General features: G+C 37.7%; 2 long non-coding RNA genes across 3 annotated transcripts; one reads left to right on the top strand and one right to left on the bottom strand.

Moving 5' to 3' along the window:
- The first annotated feature begins 434 nt into the window (after positions 1–434).
- On the top strand, positions 435–6,078 carry LOC139983557 (uncharacterized). Its single transcript, XR_011798739.1, has 3 exons — positions 435–991; positions 2,952–3,172; positions 3,883–6,078. It is a non-coding gene; the product is annotated as an uncharacterized lncRNA (long non-coding RNA).
- A 3,921-nt stretch (positions 6,079–9,999) lies between these two features.
- Positions 10,000–18,775, bottom strand: LOC139983468 (uncharacterized). 2 transcript variants are annotated; one of them, XR_011798700.1, is made up of 5 exons: positions 18,192–18,773; positions 14,804–15,055; positions 14,044–14,233; positions 13,191–13,306; positions 10,000–12,642 (listed from the first exon to the last, which is right to left on the bottom strand). It is a non-coding gene; the product is annotated as an uncharacterized lncRNA (long non-coding RNA). The 2 variants fall into 2 exon arrangements; XR_011798699.1 differs by having other exon boundaries at positions 13,191–14,233; positions 18,192–18,775.
- Between the last annotated feature and the right edge of the window lie 257 nt (positions 18,776–19,032).

Raw genomic sequence — 19,032 nt, 5'->3', positions numbered from 1 at the left:
CGATTTTGCAGGGTCAAAATGGTGTCCAGGAAGTGAACGTCATATCAAGAAAAGTCTGCAGTAAATTTGATTGCGTGATGAAACGAGTTTGTGTCAGCAATGAAGAGTTTTAGATATGTCTCACCATTAGTCAATATCACGAAGATATCTTCAATGAAACGTAACCACGTGTGTGGTTTCCATGTTTGTCGACATAGACATTCTTTCTCGAGGTGTCCCATAAATATGTTTCCAAGAAAAGGAGCCATTTTGGTACCCATTGCTGTGCCATGAATCTGGAGGTAGTGTTTGTTGCCAATTTCCATATAATTGCTGGTCAAGATAAGTTGCATTAATTCGGCCAATTCGTATATATATATATATATATATATATATATATATATATATATATATATGTATATATATATATATGTATATATATATATAGCACTGGATTGGTATTTACGTTTACTTCTCCAAGTTGGTGCTTAGGTTTACCTGAGGTGAAATGATTGGATCAACTTGAAATTTTACATCAGTATACCTTATGGTACTAGGACTGCATATCAGTCGTTATAAGTTGCTTCCTACTTTTTGGGTCATTTGGCAAGGAAAAATCCAATTGGTCAAACCCTTACGGTAAACCTAAGTCTTGCTCTCAAAGTATATCCCCCAGTTGGTATATAAGTTGACCTGACGTACAGGCATCCGTAGTTTTCTTGACAGCGGCAGTAGCCTGTATTCAGTGTATACGCTCTACACTGTGTACACTGTATACGCCAGGGCTAACGCTAAAGCATACCCGTCGGCTGCATTGCATGCAACCCAATAACAGTTTCGGCTAATATAAGATGATGTGTAGTATCTGTTTCCTCTCGATGCAAGGGGACTGGGCTTGAGATCGGGTCAGTCGTTCGCCGGGTAGTTTGGTTTTCGTGCCCAGGTTCTTTCCTTGTTGACTTTTTCTTAAAAAAGTACCGTTAAAACGAAAACGTCTCACCAACAACTTCAGGTAAGGTCCATGAAATTAGTCAATAAAGTTTGGTGATATTAATAACGTTGATATTGTAACGTTGTTGCATACAGCTTCACGTTAATTGTTCATACCCATATTTCAATACTATAGTCTAGACTAGCTTCTAGCCTAAAACTTGTAAGGCCTAGCCTACGTTCGGCTGTAGCCTAGGGCCATAGTCCAAGTCCTAACACTACCTTAGCATTGGGTCAAGGATAAACTGGTCTGTAGTTTGAGCTACAAATTAATACCAACTGCCAGAGAAATTAGATTTCAAGTACAGTAGGCCTAGGTCAGCTTAACTTCTTAGCCTACTGTGCATGTATGTATCATATATGGCCTTAGATTTTGCTGGACAATTATGTTACTGTACATTGCCCTAATCATGACCAGATACTGTAGCATGGTGGGCTTATAATTGACGCACTTAAGGATTTGATCAATGATATCTATCAAGGAAAAATCCAAATTACTCAAATGTATGTGTTTTTCATGTGTAGTTACTCAGAAATGTTCTAATCTCAAATATTTAAGGTTCTGTGCTTATGCACCGTACAATTGAGCAGAATTTGACCACAAAATGTCTGCCGTGTCAAGTTCTTTCATACCCCTAAATTGACACATTCTTCGATAAGCTAACTGTAGTGTAGGCCTTGGTATACATCCATTGACTTTAGATGCTGTTTGCTATGCTCTGAGCCTCTAAGCTCTGACAGGTCATGTCCCAGAGAGTAGTGTTCTCATATTGAGGTAATGTTGGGTATTTTAAGGGTGTAAGATTTCCAAATGGCCAAAAAAATGTGCAAAACTGGGGGGAGGGTGTTAAAAGCTTAAAAAATACCACAATTTGGTCAGCAAATACCTCAAATGGATTCAAACTCATGAAATATGTAATTCTGTTTGGCTGCAAAAAAGTTTAGGTGGCCTGCTGTATCGTTGCTAGTAATAATTTAAGGTGCGTCAATTACGGGGTGCGTCAATTATGAAGCCTTTACTATACTGTACAGTAGCTATGCCTAGATTATTATAGACTGAAGTCACCATGCAAATGTAACTTACAAGTAGCCTGTATTGAATAAAAGATGCTATAATTGCTAGAACTTTTCAAAAAGCTCTTGGAAGTCTTTACTCTCCAAAATATTCTCAGACATTCTAGACACCACTGTACTGTAAGATGTCTGAATATCCCAGTTAGGGTATCAATAAAAACAGTTAAAGGATATAATACTAGAAAATCCAGCATCAAATTTGGGCCAATGCAGAATACCTTTAATCTAAGTCTCTCAAGTGATGCATTGTGTTTCAAGTGTCTTATTTATAACTAGCCAAAATTTGTACAAAATAACAATGCCATGCATCCAAAAGGTTATTGAGTCAGTACATTTCCATAATGTAACTATTACAAAAGCTGAGTGCACCTAATTAAAAGTTACCATCCTCCAAAAATCTATATAACACAAAAATTTGATAAAGCCTTCTATCCCCTCCCTTGCATATACTGTAAGTCATTTTGTTAAGTCTATTTTGTTAAGTCCAGGCGGAGTGTATAGCCTAGTGGTTAACGCCGGCGTCTCCCAGTCATGAGATCCTCGGTTCGATTCCCCGCCGACAGCAAGGTGTGTCGTCTGGCAAGGGTGTTGTTCAATAACAACTTCCTGACATGGACGTTAAATGGATGTGTGCCGAGAGATTGGCTTCGGTCAGCTTGCGAGTCTATAAGCCTCCATGGCTTCTTTCGCGAGTTCCTGCTTGCGGGAAGATCACATATACATACATACATTTAGATCCATAAGTAATACCAAGTTGACTAAATGTGCAATATTCAGTGTTTAAGATCTGAGCTCTGTATTGGCCCAAAATATATTGGAGAGAAGTGTACAATAAAAATTGAAATAATGCACATCTACACTGTGACCATTTGATATTTATTTGATTGGCACTGTTAATGTTTTCTCAGACAAATTTGATGATCAACATTCTCAATCTCAAGATGAATGACAACAGCCCACTATCCAAGGGAATAACACTGTACGATGTAGCTGCCATGCAGTGAAAAAGTCAATGTTGGAACGACAGCAATCATAGCTAGAGCACAGATGCCGTCTGGGACAGACTGATGTGGTGACCTACTGCATCATTGACAGCAAAATGGAAGATATTTTCTGAATTAACCAAAAAGTAAGTTAATATTCTGTAGGTTTGACATCGCATAAACTTGATACCATAGGACTCTATTATCTCAAATACGAGTAACATCTGAGGTAATTTATTCCAAAGTTATGGAATGAAGAAAGAAACAATCAGAAGGGATGAAAACTTTTGTATGATCTGGTTAATGTGGTGGTATCTTTTCCTCTATCTCCATAGTATTTAACTACACTAGAGCTATATCCACTCACTGGTTTTTAATCTTAAAGGTCAATGCAAGACAACACCAAATTGTCAGGCTAGGTCCACATAAAATGTACATGCATATTTAAATTTTGAAATCTTTACAATTGGTAAAGCTTGAATGACTTGCAACTTTTAAAAGCACTTGCTATGGTAGGGAGCTGTTTCAGCTCCAATTGAATGCATGGCTGCATAAATAAAATGTGTAATGTTGTATACAAGGCAAGATGAATCAAGAATTAATGGGCCCAAAATGTGATGGATAAACGAATTGAAATTTACAGTGAAAATAGTATATATGAAAGGTTGTGAGATGATTAAAATATTGGCTGAATTACAGGAGATTTAGTTTTGTAAAGCAGTTCATTGTTTTCTTCATTTGTAGAGTGTGAGGTCTATTCGGTAATCGCAAAACATTCCAAGCTATATTGCGCGTGCTATAATTGGGACCAAATCAGCATATCTTTAAGAGAAAGCTTTTCTTTTTGTACCAACAGATGGATAGATCTACAGGCTAATACAGCAAAGGATATGCTCTAATTAGAAATGCCAGGCGAGATTATCACACAGTTTACAGTGGGGTGAATACAATCATCAACCAAGCTTTTCATCATGCTGTACATAGTGGTATACAGTAGCTCCTTGTTGGGCTTATCAATTAAAAGCTTGCATAGAAGCCGATGCCAAGCAAAGCAAAAGTATGTCCTGTAAATTGCGAAGTAGATTCACACATCTCATGTATATCCTCTGGGACACAGCACATCTTTCAATGGAGTTAGGAAGTTGCTGGGAATAGTTGGTGGATTGGCACAGTAATGTAGTAGCAGTAACAGAAAACTAACTAGTTCCAGGATATGTTACACTGTTACACCATATAAAAGATAGAGGAAATTAATATTATAAGCTTCAAGCAGACAGAACCAAGAGAATGCAGACCAGTCTTCATGGGAAGTCTTCTACATATTTAACTGTATAAATGGACTCATTCTTTTGCAATGTACTTCTTGAAATATTTCAGTTTGGTGACATTGTGGCACTACAAGTATTAGGGAACATTTGCAGCTGCTTGTCAAGAACATGGAACTTGTTATACAACTGAAGTGGTCCTGATGCTTAAGTGTTGAGGTTACTGGATATTTTGCTGCCTTACCTTGCTTTAACTGTTCTTACATGCATTTCTCATGTTTTAAGATGTTTTAATTTTGTATTCCAAGCAAGATCAGCAAGCCATAGTACAGTAATTTTCAACAACCACCACACAGATACTTGTGCAGGACTAAGGGTATTTGTTAAGCAGATTACTATTATAAAAATCTTTCAAACTTTTATCCCTCAAAATCTCCAGGGGTACACTGCATTGTTCCTGAACCACAGTTTCACAATTCTACAAGTTGGGTTCAGGGGTTATGCTATGGGAAAAGTTTACAATGTTAGGCCTGACTTAATTACTGAAAGCTTGTGGTCTTTTATTACACCAAGATCCAGTTTATTCTTTAAACAAAATTAAATTATTTCCCCTCAAAATTGAGGGGAGTGAATACAGCAAAGGCACATGCAACTAGCACCAATGTCATGGAAACCTAGTGCAGCCCAATGAAACATACTGTAAAACCACAACATTTGTAACTATAGGGGTATTGTGTATCAATCAAGGGGTATTGTGTATCATTTTGTCCCTCCAAGCATGGAAACTCCATGATATTGTGGTAATTTGCATTGGTTACGGTATTAGATACAGCCTATACTGGTAAGTCTAGATAAATACTTGAGGTATAAGTTAGTTCCCAAAATGGTTCTCATGTATGAGAGAGGTCAGTAAATTGAGGTAATGTAATAGTGCAAGTATCCTGGTTTATGTGAAATAAATCTTGTGGAAAATATAAACTGGGATTGAAATTACAATCAACTGCTTGAATACGATTGTACAATTTTTATTGTGTCTCGTCTTTTAATATCATGCTAATCTCCACTACTGTATGTGTTTGGTAATAAGCCAGATTTCTGGGTAGAAGTTTAAAAAAGCAAATCGTCAACAATTTTTGATGAATTTTAAGCAATCACATTCACTGCCTCTATCTCTGTTTATGTTTTGAGTCAGCAACACAGTATACTGTACAGTAGTGTACAGAAAGGGACACTTTCTGTTGTATTCCTGATCAATTGAAAATTGTTTGTTGTTTGACTGTTTGTAGCAGTATTCCTCTGAGGAGTGAAAAAAAAATAAACATACAGTGAACAGTTGCAACTGCGCATGCATTTATACATTACTTAAATTATGTTCTGATGAAATTCATGTAATATTCACTGTCGATTTTAGTTCAAAACTGCCAGTATACCATTAGTTCCTGAGCCATAATTTTTTTGCTTTAAAAATCTGGCTTTGAGTGTATAGTATTTTGTCAAAAACATAAAAGTGGAGGGGCTGCTTATCATCATTCCCTGAACAGGCTTACCCAATTTGTTAACTATAATGGTTACATATCAAAATGTCTGGGGACTTGCCACAGTGCTGACAATTTTCAAATATTTCCATGGTTCCACCAGGGATGTTAGAGATGGACAAACAACATTTGAGCTTTCTTTAACGTTTGTTTTGTGCCGACATTAATACTGTTTTTGGTCCAATACTAATACCTAAATAGGGTGACAGGACAAAATCCCCCAGACAAAGTCCCCCTAGGACAAAATCCCCCAGAGCCCCCCAGAGCCAAAATCCCCCTGGACAAAATCCCCCTAGGACAAAATCCACCCAAGCCAAAATCTCCCCAAGCTATAAAAAATCCCATCAATTCTTTACAAAAATGCATCATCCCGGTCCCCGGTATCGTCATCCAGTACCGTCATCCGGTACCCTCACCAGTATTTCCATTGGTACTCTCAGTGGTTCCCGGACCAGTACTCCGACCATACCCCGACCGGTACCTTAATAGTGAGCCTGACAGTTACCCCCACCGGTACTCCTCCCTGACCAGTACCCTGGACTGTACCCCGGCCGGTACCTCGACCGGTATCCCAACTGGTATCCTGAAAGGCACCCTGACACATACTCTGACACGTACCCTTACTAGTACTGGTACAATAAACAGTAATTTGACCAGTACCTTGACCGGTCCCTTAAATGTCACAACATGGAGCTATATCCCATGGCCACACTAACAGGTAGCCTTGCAATTACCCTCAATGAACTCCGGACCAGTCCCCTGACCAGTATCCTGACCAGTACCCTAACCAGTACACTGAGTGGAACCCTGACTGGTAGAGTGACCAGTATGATGACCGGTACCCTGACCAGTCACATGACCAGTACCTTGACCGGTACCCTCACAGGTACCCTAACAGGAGCCCTCACAGTTACACTCGCCAGTACCCTCACTAGTACCCTGACCAATCCCCTGAACGGTACCCTAACTAGTGCAATGTCCCATGCCTCGACTGTCACACCTGGGCCATCGCTGGTTGTTGCAGGCCGGCTTTGTATGGGTCAGTGGGATATTGTCTGGGGGGATTTTGTCCGGGGGATTTTGTCCTAGAACCCCTAAATATCACTCAAAACGGATAATGGTACCAGACGGTACCTGTACGTTGTCCGTGAGATTCATACGATGTCAAAAGGCTAGAACATGCGCTATAATACTGTTATCAGTCGCCAGTAGGTATATACCACACTCATCTCATATCAGTATTTGTTTCTAATGTCATAACAGGCAGTGGCGGAGCGTCCATACAGTCAGGCGGGGGGGGGGGGTGGGGCGGACTCAAATGGGAAGCTGGCGCCCTTTTCAGCTATTCAACACTTTTTACTTATTCGCGATTATTTACTTTTTTATTGCGCTCTCATCTACCTTTTGACATTTGTCACATTTTGTTGGCGATGACACCTATACCTAAAGGGTCATTTCCGGCGATATAGGGAGTATCTTTACTCAAAAGATTTCTGTACGCTCTGCGCCAACCTGTGGTGGCGCTCCGCTTAGATAAAGTCGAAAGCGCCCGTACAGACCTTTCTCGCCCCTCTGACCAATATCCCTAGCTCCGCCACTGGCTCCCAATCTTCTTCCCCGTCAAACCGTCTAGACCCCCCCCCCCCTTCCCCAACCGAACCTCGTATGTTAAAGGAATATCTAATGATTAGAGACACTTATTCTAATGTTAAATCAGCAAAGAGCAAGCAATAATGATTTTATCACTAAGATTTTTTTTAATTTCTCAGTTACACCGTCATTTAACTTCCCACTCAATCTTACACTCCCTGATACTCTTCCATCCCAATGTAGGAAACTTCATCGTTACACGCAGCACGCAACGATCCTTGTTCTACTTAATTGATCCTTACTGAGTCTTTCAACTTAAAAGCATATTTTTTTCCAAATAGATTAGTGAAAGTTACACAGTTTAATAAATTAGAAGCATCTCCTTGTTAAAGAATTGTATTATCGGCGTATAGTCTTCCGATAAGCGTAACTTAGGTTTGAAAGAAATCAATGGGAGCAGGCAGTAATGATATTAACTTACATATATATATATATATTTTGAAATCTCTTATTGAACGAATTATTAGCCCCCTGGTTACATCGTCATTTATCATCCCTCCCCCATCCTGCCCTACCCTTCTTCACCTCACACACTCCGCTCTATAGGGTTAAAAGAAATCAGCGAGAGCAGGCAGTAATGAAATTTACTTACATTAATGAATTTTTTAAATCTCATTTAGGACATATTATTAGGTCCCCTGGTAACATCATTTATCCCCCCCCCCCCATTCTCCCCTTCCCTTCCTTACAATCACCGCTTCTCTTACACCTAATATATGAGATATCCTCGCAAAGCGTGATGAACTAGGTCCCTCATTTATCTAATGCGTGGAAGGAACTCGAAACTTTCTTCCTTATCCGCCTATTCCAAGCTTTCTCCAAGAAAAGAGTTACAGTACCTATTACCCAGATTTTTAAAAATAGCCTCCCTCCTCATAAAACGTGATGATCTGTGTCTCTCATTAATCTAAAGCATGGATGAACTACCAACTTTAAGCATATTATAAAGTTTTTCCACAAAAGAGCTACGGAACCTACTACACACAAATTATGTAAATGTCACTAAACGGCATCCATAGGGACATCGTTTTTTGGTCCACATTTGAGTTTCCATCATATCTTTGTTCTGCTTTTCATACATATCTTTTATTGTGATTGTTATGATAACCACATCTAAGGACTTTTGAGTCGTATTATTGTATCCAGTGGAATTGTCTCGCTGAGATATAAAAGGATGAATTTTCCGTACGTTTTCACGGTAGGCCCCTCTGTTCAAGGTCAATGCACGACTATAACATTAGGTCCACTAAGTGCGGATATTGGTCTCCATTTGCCACTATTGCAGTAAACCCAACCGAGCAACGTGTCTACGGTGTCTCTTAAAAGACAATATTATTAACAAATTCGAAAAGAATTTTTAATCTCTTTGGTGTCATTTTAAAAGTATTTCTGATAACATTACGTACAGAATTCTTTTATATGAGAAAGGTACATATGAGAAACATGACAATGACCGTGATAAAACCAATTTCAAGATTACTAGCGATCAATTCACTCAATTTGTTTCAAAAAATGATTAAAAAGTGATATGAACTCCTCCTCATTCATTCTTTTTATTTGAGCATGTTGAACGCTTGTGATAACATGTCATTACGAATCATTGCAGACGCTCACCCAAACCGTTAAAAAATACCCTCCCTCTCCCCCCTTCTCTTCCTACACTGAGCTCCCAACAGTGGCGGAGCGTCAATACAGTCAGGGGGCGGATGCCCCCCCCCCCCTCAACGGACTAATATGGACTGCTGGCGCCCTTTTCAGCTATTGATCACTTCTTTTACTTATTCGCGAGTATTGACTTTTTTATGGCGCTCTCATCTACCTATTGACATTTGTCAAATTTTGTTGGCGATGACACCTATTTATTCTTCGTTTATCTGCAAATTAACAAGGCCGGAAAGGGTCATTTCCGGCCATATAGGGAGTATCTTTACTCAAAAAATCTCTGTACGCTCTGCGCCAACCTGTGGTGGCGCTCCGCTTAGATAAAGTCGAAAGCGCCCATACAGACCATTCTCACCCCCTCTTACCAATACCCCTAGCTCCGCCACGATAACAGGAGTGACTTTCCATATGTTATTGGTAGGAAATTGCAGGAATTATTGGAATCCTCAATGAAAACTATACGTAGGTAGTCTTGTTTGCGTGGGGATTGAGTTGTGTAGGTGTTACACAAAAATGTAGATATGCTTTCTTTATTCTTGTGGAAAGCCGCTTTCACTTTGATATCAGATAAACCTGTGGTACATGCAGTGACGTAGCCAGGATTGTTCCAGTGGAGGGGGTGGGCGCTTGGGGGGGGCTTGAACAATTCCTGGGAGGGCGTCTTGTTACTACCTGAGTGGAGTGCCACCATATGGGTTGGCGCTCAGCATACGGGAAATTTTCAGCTATAAAGACCTCCTAGATCGTTGGAAATAACACTTCCCAGCTGAGTTAGGGAGCAATATGTTCGAAGTACAAGCTCCAACCAATGAACATATTTGTAACATAAGAGGCAGAGATAAGACACTTTAGCAGAAATCATTATGTCTTCTTTCTGTTTATTACTGATAAATGCAAATATTTTCATTAAAAATCAATATGAAATTTCATGTTACTTTCAGAAATATATAAACAAAGCAACTTCAACAACTTCAGCTCATTCACATTCATGCTATCAGCTAGAAAATTCACCATGATGCACATTTTCAATGAGGCATTGATGTGAATACCACTGACATAACTTGTGCTATTCAAATGGATAAAGGGCTTGGTCAAGTCATGAATAAGGCTCTGCCCCATATATTGCACATGTACAAAAAGGGTTACTGCTGTACATGCAATACTTTTTTGATGGGGGAGAGAGGGGGGGGGAGATGTGGTAACATGTTGAAAAGACCACATCTTTTAATTTGTCATTTTTCTTTTGAACATATGCAAATGCTAGAAATGAAAGCACTTGGAAATTTCTTAAAGAGATAGACAGTTGTTGCCCTTGCACTGCTTTGAAGTCTGCACCACTGTAAATATTGTTGAAGGAGTGGAGTTCTGCGAATCTTTTGATAGTCAAGTAATAAATTTTTCTTTCACTGTTTGTTAAACAGCTCCTAGCAGTTATATGCATTTGCACGACATTGTATCTGAGGTTCATTATGTAACCGGTGTTTTCTACATACAGTCAAATTAAAAACCAATGTTAAACTTGTTCACCTGCAATGGTCTAAATTCAGAAAGTACATCAATATCATAACTCTTTTGCATGTTGTATAACGGTACTGAATTTGAAGTGGATTATATTTATCAATGAATATAGCAATGTTTTGGGTAAAAGCAATTAAAGCATCCACTTGAACTTCATGTTTTCCTTGCATTGTTTGCTACTTCCTCCTATCTAGTTTCGAAAGGGACATATAGATAAATGCTCAATACCTCAAACAACATTATTTAACCTTGTTTCCCACAAAAAATGTTCTGTCCCAGTTTCTGTAAACTACTCGTGATAAATGGAGGGGTGGGGGGGGGAGGTGTTGGACAGGTTGGGAAACTAAATATTTGACAGATGTTGTATTTGACAATAAAATTCACCTTCCAAGGAAGTAATACAGTTCTTTAAGTGGCATTTTATGAAGGACCTACAGTATGTAACGATAGCAGAATTGGTTATTGCCTCCTGCTGAAATGTCCAATAAAGACTTGCAGTATTGGAATGTTCATCAGATTCCTCATTTATAGAAACATCTGTGTTTATTGAAACTTTCCTAGGATGTTGCCAACAAGATGCAGTTGAAGTCTACTGTACCTTGTTGTCAAAGGTGGAGCTCACAAAAAGTCCTATCAACTAGTCTTATTCAAGCAGTGGCAACATATGGGAAAAAAGAAAAGCAAAATATGGTACAATTTTGTTAATATTATTTGAACTATTTATCCCAACACCCTATCCTCCTTTTAAGACTTTTGCAAGCTTGTAAACCAGTTACAGCACTCATGCAACATGATATGACATAGGTTCATTGCCAGAACATGAAACTAGCAATTTGGAGTAAATTTGTTAAAAGAATGATGAAGTTAATACACTGAAATATTGAATGGGGCTCAAAAGAGCTTAAGAAGTCTTTTGAGGTACATTACTTGTTCTGATAAATATATTAATTGCCCTAAGATTCAGCTATTAAAGCAGCTACTAGTCAGATACTAGATAGTATGGGATCATGAAGGTTTTCAGATTTTACCTATTTTGGCCTCAAATAACCTTTGGCTTGGCTAATAGCTCAGCACATGATACACCTGCATACAAACTTCCATTCATCATTCCAATATTGAACTATCATGTTAACATGGCTTTCAGATTCAGATATCTGGTTATCTCACATGGGCTTCTGCTATACTGTTTATAGAATAGTACTCAATGTCAGAAACCTATATGCACTACATATGACTACCAACTTTTCCTTGTTGAGTTAGATGCTCTATGTTACTCTACTGACCTTGAGTAGCCTTGACCCTCAATGAGGCCAACACCTACTGAAAATTCCAGTATAAATATAAAATTAATGAAATGATTCAGAAAATACTTTAACAGAAAGGAAAACTATTATAAACATACTGACCTCAGAGTAAACAATTTAGAGACCAAGAACATATAGTATAATAACTATTAGCTAACATTTCTTCCTTCTACTCTGCAATTTTGAGAGAACAATAAGCAAAATTGATACTGGCAAATGTAACATGGCAACAATCACAATAATTCACAAATGATGATGACATCAGAAAAAGTAGCAACCATGACAATGATGATGATTTGAAAATATTAATGAGCAATCCTAAATGTAACTAGAATTTCACTTTTAGTAGAGCAGGGTTCTCACAAGCAGGTTCTAACCTGGCGGTGGTCGTGGTTTGAATATGATTTTGCCTCTCCCTGCATGGTTTGAAAGTTGAGCGCCCGGGCTGAACATTTATGAACCAGGAAAAGCTTGCTGCCACTTATCTGGTCCGAAAAAATTATAGCATGAGGTAAATTTCCTCCTGGGTGCATAATTATCATAACAGTTCAAGAATTTTTACCAAAAGTGATGATATTTGAATATCTGGAGTCGGCTCGGACTTGAAAGGTCTTGGATTTAGCTCATACCAAGTGGGGTCGGACTTGGCTCAGACTCTGGCTAATTGGACTCGACTACAGCTCTGCCATAAATATAAAAAGATAATGGATTGTTAATAATTTATTATATGATGTTGAGAAGGTAGAGACTTAGAAAGTTAACTCCTAAATGTAATGGATAGCATTAAACTCTTCGTTTCACTAACAAAAGGATTCTCAAATACAGTACTAGCAACATTACAGCTAAAATAATGGATCACCAATACGATGCAGTGAAGAAAGGGAGTTTAATAAAGAGCATCCCTCAATGTAATGACTAGGATAAAACTCTTAGTTTCACTAACAAAAGGATACCACATGCAGCACCAACAAGAGGGATGCCCATTATATTGAGAGTCCACTAGACTTGCTAGACCCAACACCCCCATTGTGGGAAGCATTATTGAGCGTCTAGTTAGCATTTATTGGGTAACTGAAGTATTGAAGGACCTTGGTGTCTCCCCTCCCAGTAGTTTTATAACATTTATGAACCAAGAAGAGCTTGCTGTCACTTATCTGGTCCAAAAAATTATAGCATGAGGTAAATTTCCTCCTGGGTGCATAATTATCATAACAGTTCAAGAATTTTTACCAAAGGTGATCTTTGGTATCTGGAGTCGGCTCGGACTTGAAAGGTCTTGTATTTGGCTCAGACAAGATGGACTCGGACTTGGATCGGGCTCTGGGTAATTGGACTCGACTACAGCTCTGCCATAAATATAAAGAGATAATGGATTGTTAATAATTTATGATATGATGTTGTGAAGGTAGACACTTAGAGAGTACTCCTAAATGTAATGGATAGCATTAAACTCTTCGTTTCACTAACAAAAGGATTCTCAAATACAGTACTAGCAACATTACAACTAGAATAGTTGATTACCAATACGCTGCAGTGAAGAAAAGGAGTTTAATAAAGAGCATCCCTCAATGTAATGACTAGGATGAAACTCTTAGTTTCACTAACAAAAGTATACCACATGCAGTACCAACATGGGGGGGGGGGAGGATGCCCATTACATTGAGGGTCCACTAGACTTAAGGTTTGTTAGACCCAACATCCCCATTGTGGGAAGCATTATTGAGCATCTAGTTAGCATTAATTGGGTAACTGAAGTATTAAAAGACCTTGGTGTCTCCCCTCCCAGCAGTATAACAACTGGAATAATGGATTGGTGAAACAATGTTTTATTTGATACAGTGAAGTAAGGGAGTTACATGAATAATAGTTAATGCAATGAATATGATTAAAATCTTTGTTTTACTAACGAAAATTATTCTCAAATACAGCAACATAAGAATTTGTATAAATGGATTATTAATAATGAATTTTATGATGCTGTAAAGGAAGAAAATTCATTAACAAATTTTAATTTGTATGCTGCATGTCATATACCTGTCCAGAAACTAAAAAGAAAAATTCAAACTCATAGAATGCACCGTACCTGGCTCCAAGCAATGACATATAAATCTAGTCCTCATTATATCTACAGAAGTTGTTTGTCCAAGTTTAATCGAAAGCCTTTCCTTTCATTGAAAATTTTGATCTTCAGTAAAAATATTCTTCTGTCTGCAGATTTTATTGATGACAGTACTTCCTTCTCTTGTGGAGAAATTCCATCAGCTCTCGTTAACCTACAATGAACCAAAACAACATTTCAATCATATGTCAAAGTTTCACTGAAGTACATTCCATGTAAATATTTTTTTAAAGCCTCACATTTTGATATTGACATTGTTGCAAAAGGTACAAATAAACACATCATAATCAAGGTTAAAATGTGATGGTGTGTTAACACCTCAAGTCTTTGCTTCACAATCCTACCTACAATTCATTCCAGCCTGCCAGATGGCAGATTTACAGTACATTTGGTTTTCAAAGACTACACATAAAGTCATTTCAATTCGGATAACATTCTATGATGGTGGAAGTAGCAAAGTAAACCAAAAGGTTTGGCAGTGGACTTGGTGGGAAGTGGAAAGTCTTTCTTACATTACTTTGTTAGCCGTTGCCTTAGATCGTTTACAGTTTTTGAAAATAAACAGCAAATTTTCATCATCTTTGTTCGTGTTGAAACTTAGTACAGTAAATTTATATTATGTATAGTGTGTGTTGATCAGACTTAGAGGATATTAAAGGGAAGACTTTAGAAAACTAACTTCAGGTCATAGGGATTTAAAATATATCTCACAGTCAATACTTACTGAATATTAAAGACAACTGGGATGTTTGCAATATATGCTTGTGGGAGCTCCTTATTTCCATATAAGCCATTTCTCTCTGCATCCCATGGTCAGCATGAACCAGCAGCTCAAAGTTACAGTATTTTGATATCCTGTGTCGACCTTGAAATTGCAGCCCTGTACTTCTTGCAATAAAGTGGAGCATATCTGCTGTGGTGTTCTCATTCTGCATTCATGCATTCCTCAAATTGTGCCAAATTTGAGCCATCTTTTCTGACAAGAAAATGAACATAAATAAGTCCAGATAATTGTTTCATAAATTGCAAGTGGAAGTCTTGACAGTGCAGTTCCCTATTTGATGTCAATACTTAGTGTACATGTTGTCCAATATTGATGTCAGTTTAGTTAATGTAGCTATCATTTTTTTCATGGAAACCGCATATGCAACAATTGAGAAAAATGCCACACTACTAAGTTTGAATATTGATCTATTATTTGGTATGTAAGTTGTACCCAGGAATTTAGCATGCAATCACTTCAAGAGATTGACTGAGTATTCATGCATGGTTCAATGCCTCATCCCGCATGCAGTTCATTTACTAAAAAATTGCATGCACCCTAGACTATGTATACCGGTACATTTAGTCCCTCAACGTATCATTTGGGGTTTAAGCTCAGGACTACTCGTGTACACAGACTTTGGCATTATGACTGAGTTCATTTTTAATGTTTGGTTTCAATGATGTTGAAACTTTCCACTCACGATGGCATATGTGTGCGTGTGCATTGGTAGGAGTACTGTGTTTGTGATCCTAGCTTGTAAACACAGTTTCTCATGACAGTAAGCTTTATTGGACAGATCTCATAGTTGGTACAGTATGTATGTATAGATGCATCACAAGTACAAGAAGCCTATTGTTTTTGGTGAAGGTCAAAGGTAATTTAGGTAAAAATGGTCAAATTGTGAAAACTCAATTTGAAGCATGGATAGATCTATTTATTGGTATGTCTAGGCCAGTGGTTGGGTCAACAGGGCAAACTTGTGAAAACCTTATTTAAACCATGCGTCTCAAAGCAGGGTACACTAGCTTGCAGAGATATATAATGTTTAGTATCATGTTATATCGCTACAGAAGGCTTTCAGTGGTCTTTTTAGATCCCCAACTGTCACTTTGAAAATGTTGTTTATCACAGTTCTCAATAGTTTTTTGCTGTATATTATTAAGATACAATAAGTTGTACATGCAGCCTACACATATATACAGTAGCATACATGTCAGATTGACAAATTCATAAAATGAAACTTATTACATAATGGAAACCATGTGCAGTGCAGTTTGCATAATGGTGATCTATTTATACACCCAACCAGCTAGTATCGGATCATAGCAACATGTTACCACATGTATGCATATAAGTGTTTTGTCACACAGTACAGTTCTAACATCATACAAGGGAGTTTTATTTGTTCCATAACAACTCTGATCATAATAGCCTGTTCGTGCAGGGAGTTGTAATGGAACAACTCCCTGGTTTGTGCTATGGACATGAGAACTATCTAGTGCCTGTTGAACATTAGTCTTGTGCATTTTCATGTTACTTACTAACACCAAATTACTGCACACAGATGGTCATTTTTAAAAGTATAAAAACTGAATACAATCAAGAGCTTTTATTTGGACATGATACCCAATATGAAACTACTTTAGTTGCACATACTGTATGTATGCTGGTTTTTATCATGAATGATTTTTATAGGAGCCATGAATTTTTAGGTCTGGATTCCCTTGGCGTTATAACCTGATTGAAATTTAACCTCTGTGATTGCACTAATATGTGAGACCATTGATCAACCTAATTAAAAGCTTTTAATGATGAAGACACTATTTCATAACTCATTAGTGTGAACACAATGCAAGGTTCAATGAGGTACTGTTTATTTCCTTAAAATGCATAGCTGGTGGTTTTTCAACATACTCTAATCCTTTCAAATATGTTACATTGAATCTTTACACTTTTCCATTGATATATCACAGACTGTGTTTTTTTGTTATGAGACTCCGTAAAACTGGATCAAACCTAGCAATTTTGGACAAGGAATTTGCTCTTTTTGCAAAAACTCCTAAGTGCTCAAGTGACTGTACAGTAGGTCACCCTGTGAAGGCATTGTGGGACTTTGAGGAATACTTTTGATAAAGCTATTACTTCAGCACTATTAACACTACCCACATCATAACGTTAATATCAAAATGCCTAAATTACTTAGCCATGATTGCGTTGTTATTCTAAAATGAATACTCATAGGTGCAGGGGGAAAAAACTCATGTTACAGTACAAAAAATTGTTGTACACTGCTACACTGAGGCCCTGTGTGACTTAGTTCTCTGAATCAGAACCAATGACACACCACTACTACTGTACGCACAGGGCTTAGTGATGCACACTAACACATATAGAGAATATTGTGGGGATGAATATTGTACTGAGACGGCAAACGTTTTCACATTTTTTACTTTTGTAACTCGTTTATGGAATCTGTCAGGCCCTTTCTTTTACTGTAGTGTTCCGTTTGCTTGTGTATCTGTTTTTGTGGAGTTGTGACTTTCTGACTGCCTTATTTTATGTCAGAGAGATTGAGACATACCCAAAGATTTATATTTCGTGAAATGGTTCAAAATTGCATCGCACGAATGCAAGTTCTTTCATACTCCTAAATTGACACATCTGTCGATGAGCTTACTGTAGTGAAGGCCTAAGTAAACATCCATTATCTTTGGATGCTGTTTGCTATGCTCTGAGCCTCTAACTTCAGAAAGGTCAGGTCCCAGAGATTAGTGGTATTATATTGAGGTAATTTTGGTTATTTTTAGGGAGTAAGATTTCCAAATGCCCCAAAACATACACAGAAACAATTTGATCAGCAAATACCTGAAATGGATTCAAACTCATGAAATATTAACTCTGCTCGGCTGCGAAAAGTTATGGTTGCCTGCTGTATAGTTGCTAGTACTAGCTACAGTACAGTAGTAGTAGGCTAGTATAGTAATAGTAGTATGCTACTAGGCCTAGTAGGCCTAGTAATATTTGGAGGTGCGTCAATTATTAAGCCTTTACTTTAAAAGATCTGGAAGATCACCCGGCTGCAAAAAGTGTAGGTTGACCAGTCTGTTACAAGTATATACTTTAATTTATGTATCACATTTATATTCCGAGTATCAACAAAGGCAGTAGCAGGCAGCTGTGATTTACCATAGCCAGTAATACTGATAGGTCCAATTAGGGCTAACGTTAGGCCTAGGCTAGTCTACTCTAACTCTAACCATGGTCTTAATTTATTTGTGTTCAGCATGAAGGTATTTACTCTAAATGTTATTAATATATCCGGAACACTTTTAAGGAATTTACTTACAATGCATATACTGCACCAAAGTCCAAAAGCCAACTTCAAATGGGCAACGTTTACGGTAACCTGCGGCACTTTCCTTTGTAGACTACATGGCTAGGCCACATAAAGTAACGTTGAATGTAGGCTATTGGGATAGCAACGATACGATCCGATCGACTGCCCTGCCACCGAACACAAAAAGAACTGCTTATGTGTGGGGGCGTTGTTTCGTTACGTGTAAATTTGCCAGTTAAAATAGAAACTCTTATTTTCTTAAATATCCCAAATTAATGGAAGAAAAAGTACAATTACGAAGATTTCAGTGTAATTAGAGGAACCTTTAAGTTTCGGAACTATATATAGCCGCATTTGGTCAAAATCGAGGTGTAAAGTTGGGATCAACATATATACCATGTTCGTAATTCTGTTATATACCCTTCGGAATTACCTCCACTTTTGAGGGGAAATTTTACCCTTTAAATGAACGATTTTTTTTTTGTAACTTCGGAATTGAAAAGTTTATGAGGTTTTCTCTTAACTCGAAATAATCATTCCTCAAAGGAAGTGAAATTGATTGAACAAGAAGACCCTGGACTTAGGTTTACCTGGTGTCAGGTAAACCTATCCCCGAGGTAAACCTAAGTCCCAGCTATCATGCGCTGAAGTAAACAAATATACCAATGTATATATATATATATACATATACATATATATATATATATATATATATATATATATATATGTATATATATATATATATATATATATATATATATATATATATATAAATGAAAATCGTAATGAGTTGGAAAATCAAGAACAGTGAAAAAACTTTCAGCCTCCACCGGGATTCGAACCACGGGCC

Source organism: Apostichopus japonicus, chromosome 16, assembly GCF_037975245.1.
Source record: "Apostichopus japonicus isolate 1M-3 chromosome 16, ASM3797524v1, whole genome shotgun sequence".
Lineage (NCBI taxonomy): Eukaryota > Metazoa > Echinodermata > Holothuroidea > Aspidochirotida > Stichopodidae > Apostichopus > Apostichopus japonicus.
This window is presented reverse-complemented; position numbering and strand designations above follow the sequence as displayed.